General features: G+C 50.2%; 1 protein-coding gene across 1 annotated transcript in view; it reads right to left on the bottom strand.

Annotated features, from left to right (window-relative positions):
• VANGL2 (VANGL planar cell polarity protein 2) overlaps nt 1-12,691 on the bottom strand; it is a 28,516-nt gene extending 15,825 nt beyond the window's left edge. Inside the window, exon 1 of the mRNA XM_079148585.1 lies at nt 12,400-12,691. The gene's annotated coding sequence lies outside the window, so the exon portion shown is untranslated. The remainder of the gene's footprint in view (nt 1-12,399) is intronic.
• Nucleotides 12,692-13,377: the final 686 nt, after the last annotated feature.

The raw sequence follows: 13,377 nt of genomic DNA, 5'->3' as shown, positions 1-13,377 counted from the left end.
ACTCTAAACCGCACATGTGTCTAGAAGAAAAGGAGCAGCCTAATAAAGGGGCTGAGAAGGCCAGACCAGAGAAGCAAGAGGATGGAAGAGTGGAGTCTCAAGGCAGCCAAGAACACAAGAAGGTTTCAAGGAGGGGAACAAAGTCAACCAGGTCAGTGCTGCTGAGAAGCCAATTAAGAACTAAAATAGATTTACTCTGTATAGTTAACTTTTCTCCAACTACTCTAGGTCATCTGCAACTTGAAAATGAGTAACTGATACCACATAGTAAAGGAATATGCCTGCCTGCCTGTCAGGGAAACTGTGACTGTAGAGAGATAAAATCATTCATTTATCCTCCTCCCAGAGTTATCTGGAGATAATCCATAGGCTAGTGATGTTTGTCAATATCCCCATGTCAAAGCAAGTGTGTGACAGGGATACATTCAGGAGTGAAAGACATAATACCTCAACCAAACTCTGAACTTCTCTAAAACCCTTTGCCACAAATAGGGGCCATGTTCATCCCCCTGTCTACAAATTACATGTTGGGTTCTTCTACCCCTCTCCTGAGAACCCATTCTACCCGTTTACTCCTCCGTGTACTTTAGACGTCTTACCTGCACCACTTTTGATGTGGTTTCAGTCCATTCCTTCTAGTCCTCCGAAAAACTGAACTTTGCCAGCAGGCTCAAATACAATAAGTGGATTACAGGGTGAGAGGAATAGCAAAGTAGAGAGAGAAAGGATTAAGAGTACAGACAGACCTAGACCCCACACCCTCCATCTCCTCACCCTCACTCTGAATACCTGTGTCTGCTAGAGCTAACAGCAAAAAGAGCTTGCAATTAGCAAAGATTTGGGTTCAAAACCTAACTCTCCCACTAACTAGCTGTGTGCTTATAAGCAAGTTACTTAACCTCTATGCTTGTAGACTGGTAGCCTCACTAGTAAAACAGAGAAGGTAATAAATGATACCTACTCCATGGGGTTGCTGTTAAGACTCACGGGGCAAAATAAGTGCTTTCATAAACTGTGCAGCTAGCAGTCAATTAAGCAATTTAAAAGCTTTAGCTCCAGCAGGGCACAAGCCAGTAAGACTGGTGACTCAGGAGGCTGAGGCAAGAGGATCCCAAGTTCAAGGCCAGCCTGGGCAACTTAGCCAGTCCCTCAACAACTCAGCAAGACACCATCTCAAAATAAAAATAAAAAGGGGTAGGGATGTAGTTCAGTAGTAAACCAACACTGGGTTCAATTCCCAGTACCAAAACAAAATAAAAAATAAATAAGGCTCTAGCTCCAGGATCACTCATATTCCAAACCCCAGACACCTTCTCTAAGACTAAGGAAAGTGGTGGTATGAATAAATCTTGCTATTTGTACGACCAAATAAAGAAGTCACACACATGAACACAATCTCAACCAGAACTACCACTTCAAACACACCTAGAGGTAAGTTGATGCCACTGTGTTTCCCCTACAGATAAACTTCAAGCCAGACAAGTGTGCCAGTCCCCTCCCAGCTCTTTGTTCTGAGTTGCTCAGCCTACAGCTCTCTACCTTCCTCCCCAGCTACTTATTAAAGACCCAACACAAACCCTGCATCCTTAGCCTGCCAACCCAAGTTAGGATGCTCAAATCATGCTCTTCCCTCTGCTACCAGACACAGGGGCCAAAAATGAACCCAACTTCTGAGATCCTTGCCTGCTGATCTTTTGAGCATTCTAGAAACTAACCCAAGCATGGGAGAGGTTGGGGGAAGGAATGGGATGTGAGCAAAGAGAAGGGCAGAAGTTCCCTTTATTTAATCAGTCTCAGGAATCGGGGGTTTGGAGGGTCTCCCGGGTGGGCAATGTTCCCAGGGAAGAGAGTGGGGGAGGGGATGGCTGGATGAGATCAACAAGTGGAAATGTCAGAAGGATGACGAGAGGGGAAGAGAAGTCCAGACTTGGCGCAGGCCGGGGAGCTGCACTGGGTTGGGGGTGGGAGGCTGTAAAAAGAAATACATCCCATTGCTTTTCACCTCACCCCCAACTCCCCAACACAAAAAATACGCACTCAGTCCCTGCTCAAGCCAGCCGTGGATTATCTGGGGTTAAAAAGAGGCCAGAGAGGAGAGAGTGAGGGAAGAGCCCAGCACAAAAAAGGAGACCCTTCTCCCCTCCAAAGGCCTTTCAGAAATAAAATTAATGGAATGTGTCTCAGTATCATCCCCAGGGAATTGGGGGGGCGGGGGCTGGGGGAATGGGGGGGGCTTTTGTCCTGGCTGCCCAGCTTCTCCCACATTGATCACCATGGCAACCAAAGCCCCCTGTTGCCTAGGTGATGGCAGCTGGGTCCTGGAACCCATACCCAGCATCCAAAGCGAGGGAGGTGATGAAGGTGGGGGGATAGGGATAGAGGGGGAGAGAATGGGGTTTCTCCTCTGGCAGCCCCAGCTTTTGTCTGAGCTCTGGATCGGGTTTCTCTGGGAAACAATTGGAGGCCTCTGGATAAAATGCACTCGAAACCTGGCAAGAGGCAGAGGGAGCAAGGCCCTGGGGTATGTGTGTGTGTTGGGGGAAGGGGAGTGGCCAAAACACACACCAGGATGTCTGACCCTTCTCCATTCCCTCATTCATAGGAGCAGCTCGAGTGGACAAGGCACTGAATGCAGACACAGCACCCTGAGCATGGTGTGTGCAGAGGATGGATGACCAGGCCCAGGCGGCTGTGATCACCTCCTTCTGCCACTGCTCTAGTCGTGGAACACCCAGCAGCCTAGTCCCAGCTAACGGGTAGAGACAGGAGGCAGAATATCATGAGGATGGGCTGGGAGAAAGCATGATGGAACCAGGGTGATCTGGCTAGAAAAGAAAGGGTGGGGAAGGGACAGAATACAAACATGCACCTAAAAAGCCACTGACTGACACCACCTCCCCCACATGGAGGGCAGAGCTGGAAGTTCCAGGCCAGTAGAGCAGCAGTGCCTGGGTTTGATTTTAGAAAAGATCTTAGCCAGCCAGGAGTGATGGTGCACACCTTTAATCCCAGCAACCTGGGAGGCTGAGGCAGGAGGATCAGAAGTTCAAGGCAAGCCTGAGTAACTTAGCAAGACTTTGTCTCACAATAAAAAATAAAAAGAGCTGGGGATGTAGCTCAGTGGTAGAGTACCCCTGGGTTTAACCCCTAGTACCATACACAAACACAAAAAAAAAGAGATAAGACAGGCCAGAAAGGAGAAGATAGGGAAGAGGACAAGAAGCCAAAAGTTCTGCTCTGACAGGGGCAGATCTCTTTGTAGGCCCATTTTCCTCTCAGCCAGGGACTAGGGAAGGGTGGTTCTGCCTGGACACAGTAGAAGGGACATTATGACTTCTTCAGACTCCTCCTGAAGATCTAAGGACCCTTGCCCATTTAAGGCCTCTGATTCTATAGAAGAGCCTGGGTTTTACTGCATATGCCCTGCATCCCCTTCCCCACTATAGCTTATGGGTGGGCATGTTCACGTGGCACTCCTGGTCCCATGGTTCCCTAATCTTTGCCAATCACAGCCCCAATGTCCAAGGATATCAATGAAAGTTCCACTTGAACTGGGGCATGCCCACCTTTAGGGGAGTGAGGTGGGCAAGAATCAAGCCAGGCGTCCAGTCTCCCAGCTCAGAATCCAGAGGGCTAGACATCTGCCCAGAGGTAGAGCATCCCACCAGGTCACAAGGCTAGCTAGCATGAGGCACAGAGGAGATTCAGAGGTGCAGTGGTCCCACTTCAGGGTCCTGGCTTGGTTTTTCTCTTTGCCACATTATTCCAAGTTTCATAGATGTGCTCAATCCAGGCAGCCCCATTGGGTGACGGTGGGGGACTCAAGGTTCATGGTGGAGTGAAAACACAGACACCTACTGTGGCTTCCACAGAGGAGAGGAAGGCACCCAAAGCTCTGCCTATGCCCACACAGTTCCTCCCACTCTCCCTCCCGGAGTAGACAGTGCATTGACCCACCCATTCCTCAGCAGGTTCCAGCTGAAAAAGGACTCAAGTCCAACCCCAGGTTTGACAAACAAGTACAATCCAGAGAAAAAAAGTGGTGAACCCATGGTCACTACTTACACACATCCCATTTGGGCCTATTATTGTTGGGAAAAACCTTCCTAACACCCTTAACTTTGGGGTGTGCTCCTCTTGGTGTGGGAACAGGATCCTTCATGAGATTCTTTCTAGACTCTAGTTCTTTGAATGGTCAGCACTCCCAGGAAGAGAAGGATTTGCTGACTCCTCTCCTATGTCCTTGTCTCTCACCAGTGACAAAGGGTCAGAGACTAGGTAAGTCTAAACCAAGATGGCCGACACCAATGAGCCCCATCCTCCAAAAGGGTGGATTCTGCACCCAGCCATCCACATATAAGAATAATGTTGTTCCTCCATTCATCCCTATCCATCCTGGTAGATGGACAAGTCAGCCATCCCAAGAGGCCCATGCTGCGTTTTTCCTACCACAAAACAACTAAGGCACAAAGTAAGGACCAACCCCAAGCTCCAAGCCAAAACTGGGACTGAAATTTTGCCCCACCCTCATTCTTATATCCTGAAAAAGGACCCAATGACCTTGGGTGACAGTGCTGTCCGGGAAGCCAGAAAGAACAACTGGATCTCAACGGGTTGGGGAGTGGAAAAGAGCAAAATTGGGGAGCCAAAGAGCTGGCACCAGGTGCCCCACCCTGCACTGGTAACCAGGCATTCTCCCAGCACAGCCCAGACGTGAGCTCACCAACCTCACAGCCTCAGGCTGAGAGCAGGATCCTTCTCCTCACTGAGCTGAGTAGCAGGGGAGGGGCTCACACTGGGTCATGCGGGCATCAGAGCTTCCAGAGCAGCTTCTCACCACCCGACCCCAGGGAAAGGGCCCACAGACTGGGCTCTTGCCAGGATACCTGAGCTTGATGCTAATTGGAAAGGAGCTGGGGAAGACAGAGCTAAGCCCCTCTCTATCTACTTCCTTAATTTCCCTCAGTCTAAAGCAGGGGGTGAAGTTGGGTACCCTCCAAATCCACAGACACACTGAAACATCATACACACACACACATACACCTACGCTCTATTCCCCCTCTACAACCTGAACTGGCTTCTGCCAGCCCCACCCAGCTCCACCCACCAGGCTAGGCAGGTTCTGTAGAGGCCTGCTCTGTTGTCTCTCTGGCACCCCTACCCCCCATCCAAGTTCTCAGAAAGTCCCTCCCCACAAAGCAGCATGTATGTGCTCACACACACACAAACTCTCATACTACAGAGTCCCATCCCCTAGCCTCCTATGAGACTATTCCTAGTCAGTCTTAAAGAGAAGATGGTGGGGGCAGGGGAAGGAGAAAGGGTGAGTAATCCCTTTGGCATCTGTCCCAGGTAAGTCCAGAGGGGAGAGAGGACATGAAGCTGGTGTGAAGGTAACTAGGGCTTCTAGAGGCCTGGATGCTCTATTTAATTTTCACCTGTGGAGAGGCCCCACAATCCCCACCCACTGGGCTTTGAGCTGCTTTCTCTCTGACTAGGACAGAGAACTGGGCCCTCCCTGCCCACCAGGTGAGCTGTGGAAGAATCAAGAAGGAAAAGAGGCACCTCAAGGTATCCTAACAGGCAGGAAAGAGTAGACAATGAGAGAGGGTTAGTCAACTTCCTCTGCACTCCAAACAAAATGTCTCCCTCTCTTCTCTCCATAGCCCACTTCCTAGGTAGGCTCCAAGTGACCCTGACCCCAAGAGATCTTCAAAAGCCTGCTCACCCAGCCCCTCTGCCTTAAGGCACATGAAGGTAGAAAGCTGCTATTTAGGAAGGGGAAGTTAGCCAACCTAGGCTGGGGTGTGGATGGGGAGAGTTGAGATGTGGGGGAGGAACAACATATGGGACACTGTCAGCAAAGGCTGGGCTGTATGGGGAAAGCAGCAGAGTGAGCCTCAGGGTGTGAGACAGTGCAACTGGGGATGAGAGAGGCAGGCCTGAGTTTCCCCATAAAACCTCCTCTTCCCACCCTAGCCCAGGACCTCAGACAACTGAGCCAGTCAAATGACCCCCGACACCAACCAGCCTCCACCATGGTGACAAACTCCCCCCCACCTCTCCCTGAACTTCTCGCTCTTTCTGAAGATGCTCAACTCCCCCATCCCTTATTTCTGCCACTTCCATTCCTGGAGAAAAGCAGGTGACAAAATATGTGTTCCTATTCACACTCTGTTGTTTTTTAAGTTACTGCATTCGCACCTCAGGCTCAGCACCTGACAATACCCCCTACCCTAAGAAGCCAAAGCCCCCTCCCCAGACCCACACACAAATACTCTGCCTTCTGGACAGGGGGAGCCAGGCACTGGTGAGAGCCAGGGTTGAAGGGCACTGTGAGGGAGCTGTAGGAAAACCCTACACAAAATGAGGGCCAAGCTCTTCAAGATCACAGGACCTACTGAGCTATGGTGACTCTAGCTGCCCTATGGAGCACTCAGGAGCCCACGATTTCTACCCCAAATAGTGGCCCAGGAGGATACAGGGGCCAGCCCCATGAGAGCTTCCTGTCCCAAAAATGGCCCTGCCAAGGCTTACCACAGTGAAGTGCTCCTCCTGTAAGAGATGGGTTTCCCCCATGATATCCTGTCTGACTTCCAACCTCAGGTGTAGAATTCTCTACTTCTCAGGTTGATGTTTAGACTCATTTCTGCTTTTCAGGGGAACAGGGGAATTATTCAAGTTCAAAATAGAAGGTAATAATAAGCAATCAGATCTCATTAGGATGAGAGCATAGAATGGTGAAGAGAGCCTTTTGGTGAAAAGGAAGAGCAAAGAAGTCAGATAGACTTGGCACAGTCTTTTATGAGCTATGAATCTTCAATGAGTCGCTCACCTTCTCTAAACCTGTTTTCCTATCTGTAAAATAGGGATAAGAGTATTCAATGTATTAATATATACAGAATATTATACAGTCTAGCACATAACAGATGCTCAATAAAATGTTAATTCCTGCTGGAGGTAATCCAGCAGGAGACTGTCGCAGGAGAATCCCAAATTCGAAGTCAGCCTCAGCAACTTAGCAAAGTCTTAAGCACCTTAGTGAGACCCTGTCTCAAAATAAAAAGGGCTGGGAATGTGGCTCAGGGTTAAGCACACCTGGGTTCAACCCCTAGTACCAAAATAAATAAAACAAAATGTTAGTTCCTATCTCTTTCGCCTTTATGCAGTGCACAATCAATTCTGTCTACTTACTCCTCTAATAGTTTCATTGTGAGAAGGAAGACACCACCCCAAATTAGACGGAATCACCTTTGCGTGCAGAGCTGGTTCCTCCCTAACTTAGACCTGAACTCTGAGTACAAGAAAGCAGCCAAATCCTCTTCTCACACTCTGCTTCTGTCCTCAGGGGCTGCTGATCCCCCAGCCTCTCTCCTCTCTTCCTGCTTTCCTCACTTACAGTGAGGCCAGGCCTGGGCTCCAATCACCTCCCACTCTCCTCAAGGCTCTCAGCCCAGCTGTGTGCGGAATGGCAGGAAAAGGGGGCCCCTAGCCTCCCGCCCCACCCCAGCCCCCAGCTTCTTCCCACTCTCCCCTCTCACTGCTCCACCCTGATTACCAGGATAGCCTCAGCTCTGCTGATTCCAGGCCTGTTTCTCCCAAACCCGTTCCCAGCAGTCTTGTCTGTAATTACCAAGCTTGCCAGGGGCATCAGACAAGCAAAGAACACCTCATTTCCAAAGGGCCCCACCATAGAAGCCTCCTTCTCCTACTCTGTACTAAGCAGGGTGGAGGAAACAGATGAAAAGATCTCCCTAGCCCACTGCAGTTCTATCCAGGTCACAGCAAAGGAGGTGATAGAAGGCTGCCCAAGCAGAACACCAAGAGACAGGATAAAGGGTGGGCTCCAGGGCACAGAGTGTGAGTAGAATTTACTCCCAGGCCTTTCCTTCACCTCTGCTGCCCAAATCTCACCATCCACAGGATTACCCACCTGCAGAGGGGAAGACGAGACATTTCACACCAATTCAGGGGGAAGTGATGCCAAGGAAAACAGAAGGAGAAAGGTAGAGGCATACAGGAGGAAGCTGTCAGGAAAAAGGAAAGGGCAAGTTAAAAAAGATTCTGAGAGGCGGCACACCTATAATCCCAGTGACTTGGCTCAGGAGGCTGAGGCAGGAGGATTACAAGTCCAAGGTCCAGGATGACTCTGTATCAAAATTTTTTTAAGTTTTTATAAAGGGCTGGGGATGTAGCTCAGTGGTAGAGCATCCCTGAGTTCAATCCCCAATACCAAAGGGGGGAAAAAAATGCTGAGGAAAGGAAGAATAGCCTGGCTTCTCTGCTCCTCTAAAACCTCCCCTCAAAATACACAAATAAACAAATAAAACCGCCCAGTCCACCAACCCCAAAAGACAACAAGGAAAGAAAGAAGGAAAGGGATCATTAACTTTGTTTTATAGCTAGGGAAACTGAGGTCAATTCCTATTTCATACTTCAGGATCCAGCAATACCAAACACCCCATGTTCCTTCTTGCTCAAGCTTAGCCTCTACCATCAGTACCCACTTCTGTTCCCTATATGGCTGCCTGACTGTCATAAATAAGCCTAGAATCAGCAGAGCCAAGGCTTAAAATCCAGCTGAAGTATATTCATACAATGGAATATTATTCAGCCATAAAAAGGAATGAAGTATTGATTCATGCTACATGTTACAATGTGGATGAACCTTGAAAAGATTTTGCTAAGCCAAGGAAGCCAGGCACAAGGTCACATATTTTATGACTCCATTTATGTGAAATATTCAGAACAGGTAACTCCACATCAACAGAATGCAGATGGGTGGTTGTCAGGGACTTGGGCACAGGGAATAGGGAGCAACAGCTTAATGTGTATGCAATTCCTTTTAGGATGATAAAAATGTTTAAACTAGATAGAGGTGATGGTTGTTCAACACTGAATGTACTAAATGTCATTGAATTATTCACTTTAAAATGGTTAATTTTATATTATGTGAATTTTGCCTTTTTTTTTTTTTTAAATCCAGCTAAGGACACATCTCCTCCAGGAACCTTCCCTGGCAAACCATCCTAGGACCAGGCACTCTTCCTCTATGTTCCAGAGGCCTCCAGAACATACCTCAATATGAGAACCACAAGGTTGAGGAGAATCAGTGTGTTTATGCATATTTCCCCTGTGGAAGCCTGTTGTATTAGCCCCTTTAGCCTCTGTGCTTCATACAGTGTCTGGGAGATAGTAGGCAGTGCCTAATGTGGTCTGCCAGAGAAGCAGAACCGAAGTCTAGCTAGCTCTCTTCCCCTACTAGCCAGAACTCTCTCTCTTAGCATAGCCATCAGTCAGAATCCAAGCCATCCCACCTAACATTTACTAAGTGCTTCCTATGTGCCAAGTATTGGGCAAGGGACTCTCCAGATTATTTCATTTCATGATCCTAAGAGATGGGGCCTACTATTAACTCCACGTGGAGGCTTCAAAAAGTTACACATTTTATCTCAAGTTACAAAATGAAGAAGCAGCAATGCCAGAATTTAAGGGCAAACCCAGGAAAGAGGCCACAAAGGAACCTGGGATTCCTGTGGACCGGCCAGTCTAGGCTTGGAGAATGGTGCCTTAAGGTACCTAAGAGGCTGAGGAATGGGGTTTAATAACTTGCCCAAGGTCACAGTGCTATTAAGTACTAATCCCAACCAATTCTGCCTGACTCCTCTCTTTGGCCTCATAGTGTGGGGAGCTCCAAGGGAAAAACACACAAAGGAAGCAACTGGAGTTCCTAAAACTCAGAGGGGATAAGGAGAGTTCCAGATCTCTCCCCTCAGAGAGCAAATAACAGTCTGTCCTACTCTAGGGCCAAGGAAAAAGGAACGCTTCCTCACACCTAGAAAAATCCTATGGAGCAGCAGGAGGCACACCAGAGACTTGCCCAGAAGAATTAGAGGAAATAGAAGGTAGGAGCAAGACAATGGGTAAGGAGGGGCCAGTATGATCACTGGTTCCCAATCTGGAAGTACTTTCTAAAATGGCACTTCCTATTGTCTGACCATAATTCCTCCTTCTTGGAAGACAGCCCCCGCCAGTATGACCTAGCATACATGTAGTGAATGTATACAGAGCAAATAAGTATGGTACTATAAAGCAAGGGCTCATCACCTTAGATGCAAGTCCCTTGCTAGCCCTGAGAACCCTAACCAGCAGATAGCTGTGTGATTTGAAGGAATCATTCATTTAAAAAAAAAAAAAAAAACTGGTCTTTTCCTACTCTGCTCCTATCCCTAATTCTGACATTTTTCTAACGCCCACTACTCTTATCCCCAGGCCTTAGGAAGGGGTAGAAAGCCCCAGAGGAACATTCCATTGCACATGTTCATAGGAGACTCTGACATTCCAATTCCAATTGCCCAGAGACCCTAATGGGCATGTGCCATCACATCTTCAGTTCTTAAAACTGGGTGTTTCAACCTAACTCCTGGCAACAAGAGCAAAATGGCTGAGAGAATGCAATGGAGAAATAAGACATACAATGGGGGAACATCACCTAAAAAAGATGCCCAGCCCTTCCTTCCCTTCACCCCCAAACGAGGACAAGAGAGAAGAAGGAAAGGAGGTAGCTGCTGTTTTTCTGGGAAGAATACATCTACTTCAGACCATGGCTGACATCCCACCATATTATCATGTGATGAATACAGATCCCTTCCCCAAAACACAAACATCAGGCCTGTCTCAAGCTCAGGTCTGACACCATCCCAGTCATGCTTCTCACCAGGGAAAAGGGAAACTGCAAGATAAACCACATATACACACTCACGCACGCACGCACGCACACACACACACTTGAAGAAACTCCTGAAGAAATTCCTCCTTCCCAACTCCACGGAGGGGGGGCCCAAATTATCCCCTACTGGTCTCAAGCCTCCAAGTATGCTTCTTCCTTTTGCCTCCATCCTACATCAAAATTCAGACTCCTCAGGAACTTTAGGATCCTAGAGATAGGACAGGGTTGGAGCACAATCTCCAGCACAGCTTTCCAAGAGGACTGTGGCCTGAGGAGGCTGGAAAGTAGAGAAGTCAAATGTGCAGTCTTTCCAAACAGAGAACTCAACCTATGACTATGGGGGCAGGAGTTCCTCTTGTTTCCCTGATTCCACCAGTCCTCCAAATTCCTCTAGGACTACTACCAGAACCCCCAGCTCCCTATTCTTTACAATACACACCTTCTTCCAGAAAAACCCACCTCCCAAAACAGACACCTCATGAGACCCTACATATACTGAGGCAGTACCGTGAACCTAGGCAGGGCTATGCAAGAAGCCTCAGGATCCTGCAGAGAGCGTTCCTGTGGGCTCTCTGCCAGGAAAAGCTGCCTGCAGAGACAAGAGGTACCCCCAACACACATTTAGAAAAAGCGGGCACACTTGGATACCCATCGACACTGGTTACACACACCAGAGGAGAGAAACTCACGCCCCTTCCTAGTGCACAGGTGCACACGTACCTACCCACATATACTCTATTCGGCTATTTACACACCCACCTTCCTTAGCACCTCTTTTCTGTAAGCCTCTCTCCAGCGTGATCGCAGGAAGATACATACACACGAACACACATACACACACCCCTTCCCCTGAGTATATACATAAATACACATCCAAACCTACAGCAGATGCTTGGTCAACCCCTCTGTGGGTGCACACACACCCAAGCACAGAAAAACACCTACACATCCAAAAACCCAGGGGCCCACCTGCAGGAACACGCAGCACGTCAAAGCGTGCACACACACAAAAACAAAGAATCATGCACACTGATCCTCCACCAACCCTTTAAAAGTCACTAAAGCAGGGCCCCTCAATGGGTAAATAGGAGGGGGGTCCTTTCCACCCCCAAGCACAGTGCCCAGGTTTCCTGATGCCAGCCCTATCCTTGGGCTGCACACACACCCCTCCAGTCTCTGGCCGGTTCCCCAGACTCCACTCTACATCTGAACGCATACCTGCCCCCGTCCCTCCCCACACTTCTGAGGTGTGCATGCACCCCTAAACACCCTGGCTTTCAATACCTCCAGACTCCGATCCTTCCACCGCCTCTCCCCCGACCTCCAACACACGTTCCCAGTCTCCGGCTTCAACGGGCTCCCCTGGGATCATTAAGGCCCCCGCCTGGGCCCCAGGCCCAGGAAAGTCCCCGGCTCTCCAGGCCTGGGCTCCGCCCCCTCTTCACGCGCCCCTTCCCCTCCCCAAAGTTGGGGGGTACTCCGCTGTGAGGTGGGAGAGTGGACCGGAAGGGGGCTGCCCCGAGCCCCCCTTCCCCCATAAACCACCCCGCTCGCGCCAGGGCCGGGCACCCCCGGCCCCTTGCATGATTGTCCTTTTCTGCTTCTCTTTTCTTTCTTTCTTTTTTTTTTCCCTGCAAACTTTGCCCGCGCCCCCGCGGCCCGGCACTCACCCGCCGCTGCGAACTGCCGGGTGGGCTCGGCGGGCGCCCGGCTCGGCCCGGCGCCTTTGTATCCGCAGCGCTCCGGGTCGCTCCGAACTCCGCGCTCCCGGACGGGCAGCTCCGGCGATGGTGGGATGTTGAGGGGGGCTCCTGGGTGCGCTCACCCCCTGCTTAGTCCCAGACCGTCTGCCTCTTTCCCCCTCGAGGCCCCGGGGGCAGGGGGCCGGGGGAATGAAGGGTGCTCAGGCTCCCATGGCGGGACCAAGGATCAGGGAATCAGGGATCAGGAATCAGATCGGGAGCCGGCGGGGAGGGGGAGGAGGGGGAGGGGATAGGAGCCAGAGTGGGGGGGTGCAGGGGGCGGGGGAGCGCGCGCTCCCGGGTGCCGCCTCCCGGCTGTTCCCTCAGTCGCAGCCACTCCCGCCACTGCGTCCATTGTCTGCGGCCGCGCTCTTCCCGGAGTCGCCGTTCCCCCAGCCCTTCGCCTTCGGATGCCCGGCGGCGCTCCCAGATCCTGGGAATCCTCCTTTAGCTGCGACCCCGGCCCCAAAGGATGGGTAGGGGGCGGCCTCGATTCTTAGCCTTGGCCCAGCACTAAACCCTTCTTAGGACTGTCTTCCTTGCTCTTCCTGTCGAAAAGGGAGACCCCCAGACTCCCGGGGCTGGCCATATTCTCTTCTTTAGGGCCACAAACCCGGCTACACGAAATCCCGTGGAATCTGAGACGTGGGAAGATTGATTTTTCCCCCCTAGAGCTACTAGAAGGGAGGGTAATCTTTGACTTTAATTAGTGGCAAGAGACGCCCCTCTTCCCATTTATACGGGGATTTCCCTGACACCATCACTGCCTAACGCCCCCCCCCTTCCAAAAATAATTTAATTACTCAGTGTTCTAGCTGCGAGCATCCGACCTCCCAGTCAGTCTGGGACGCTCTCTCATTAACACTTTTTCCTCCCCTCTGATTTGAGTGTTGAGATTAATTACAA

Source organism: Sciurus vulgaris (genome assembly GCF_902686455.1).
Source record: "Sciurus vulgaris genome assembly, chromosome: 1".
Lineage (NCBI taxonomy): Eukaryota > Metazoa > Chordata > Mammalia > Rodentia > Sciuridae > Sciurus > Sciurus vulgaris.
Note: the sequence above shows the minus strand (reverse complement) of the source record. Positions and strands in the feature narration are given on the sequence as shown.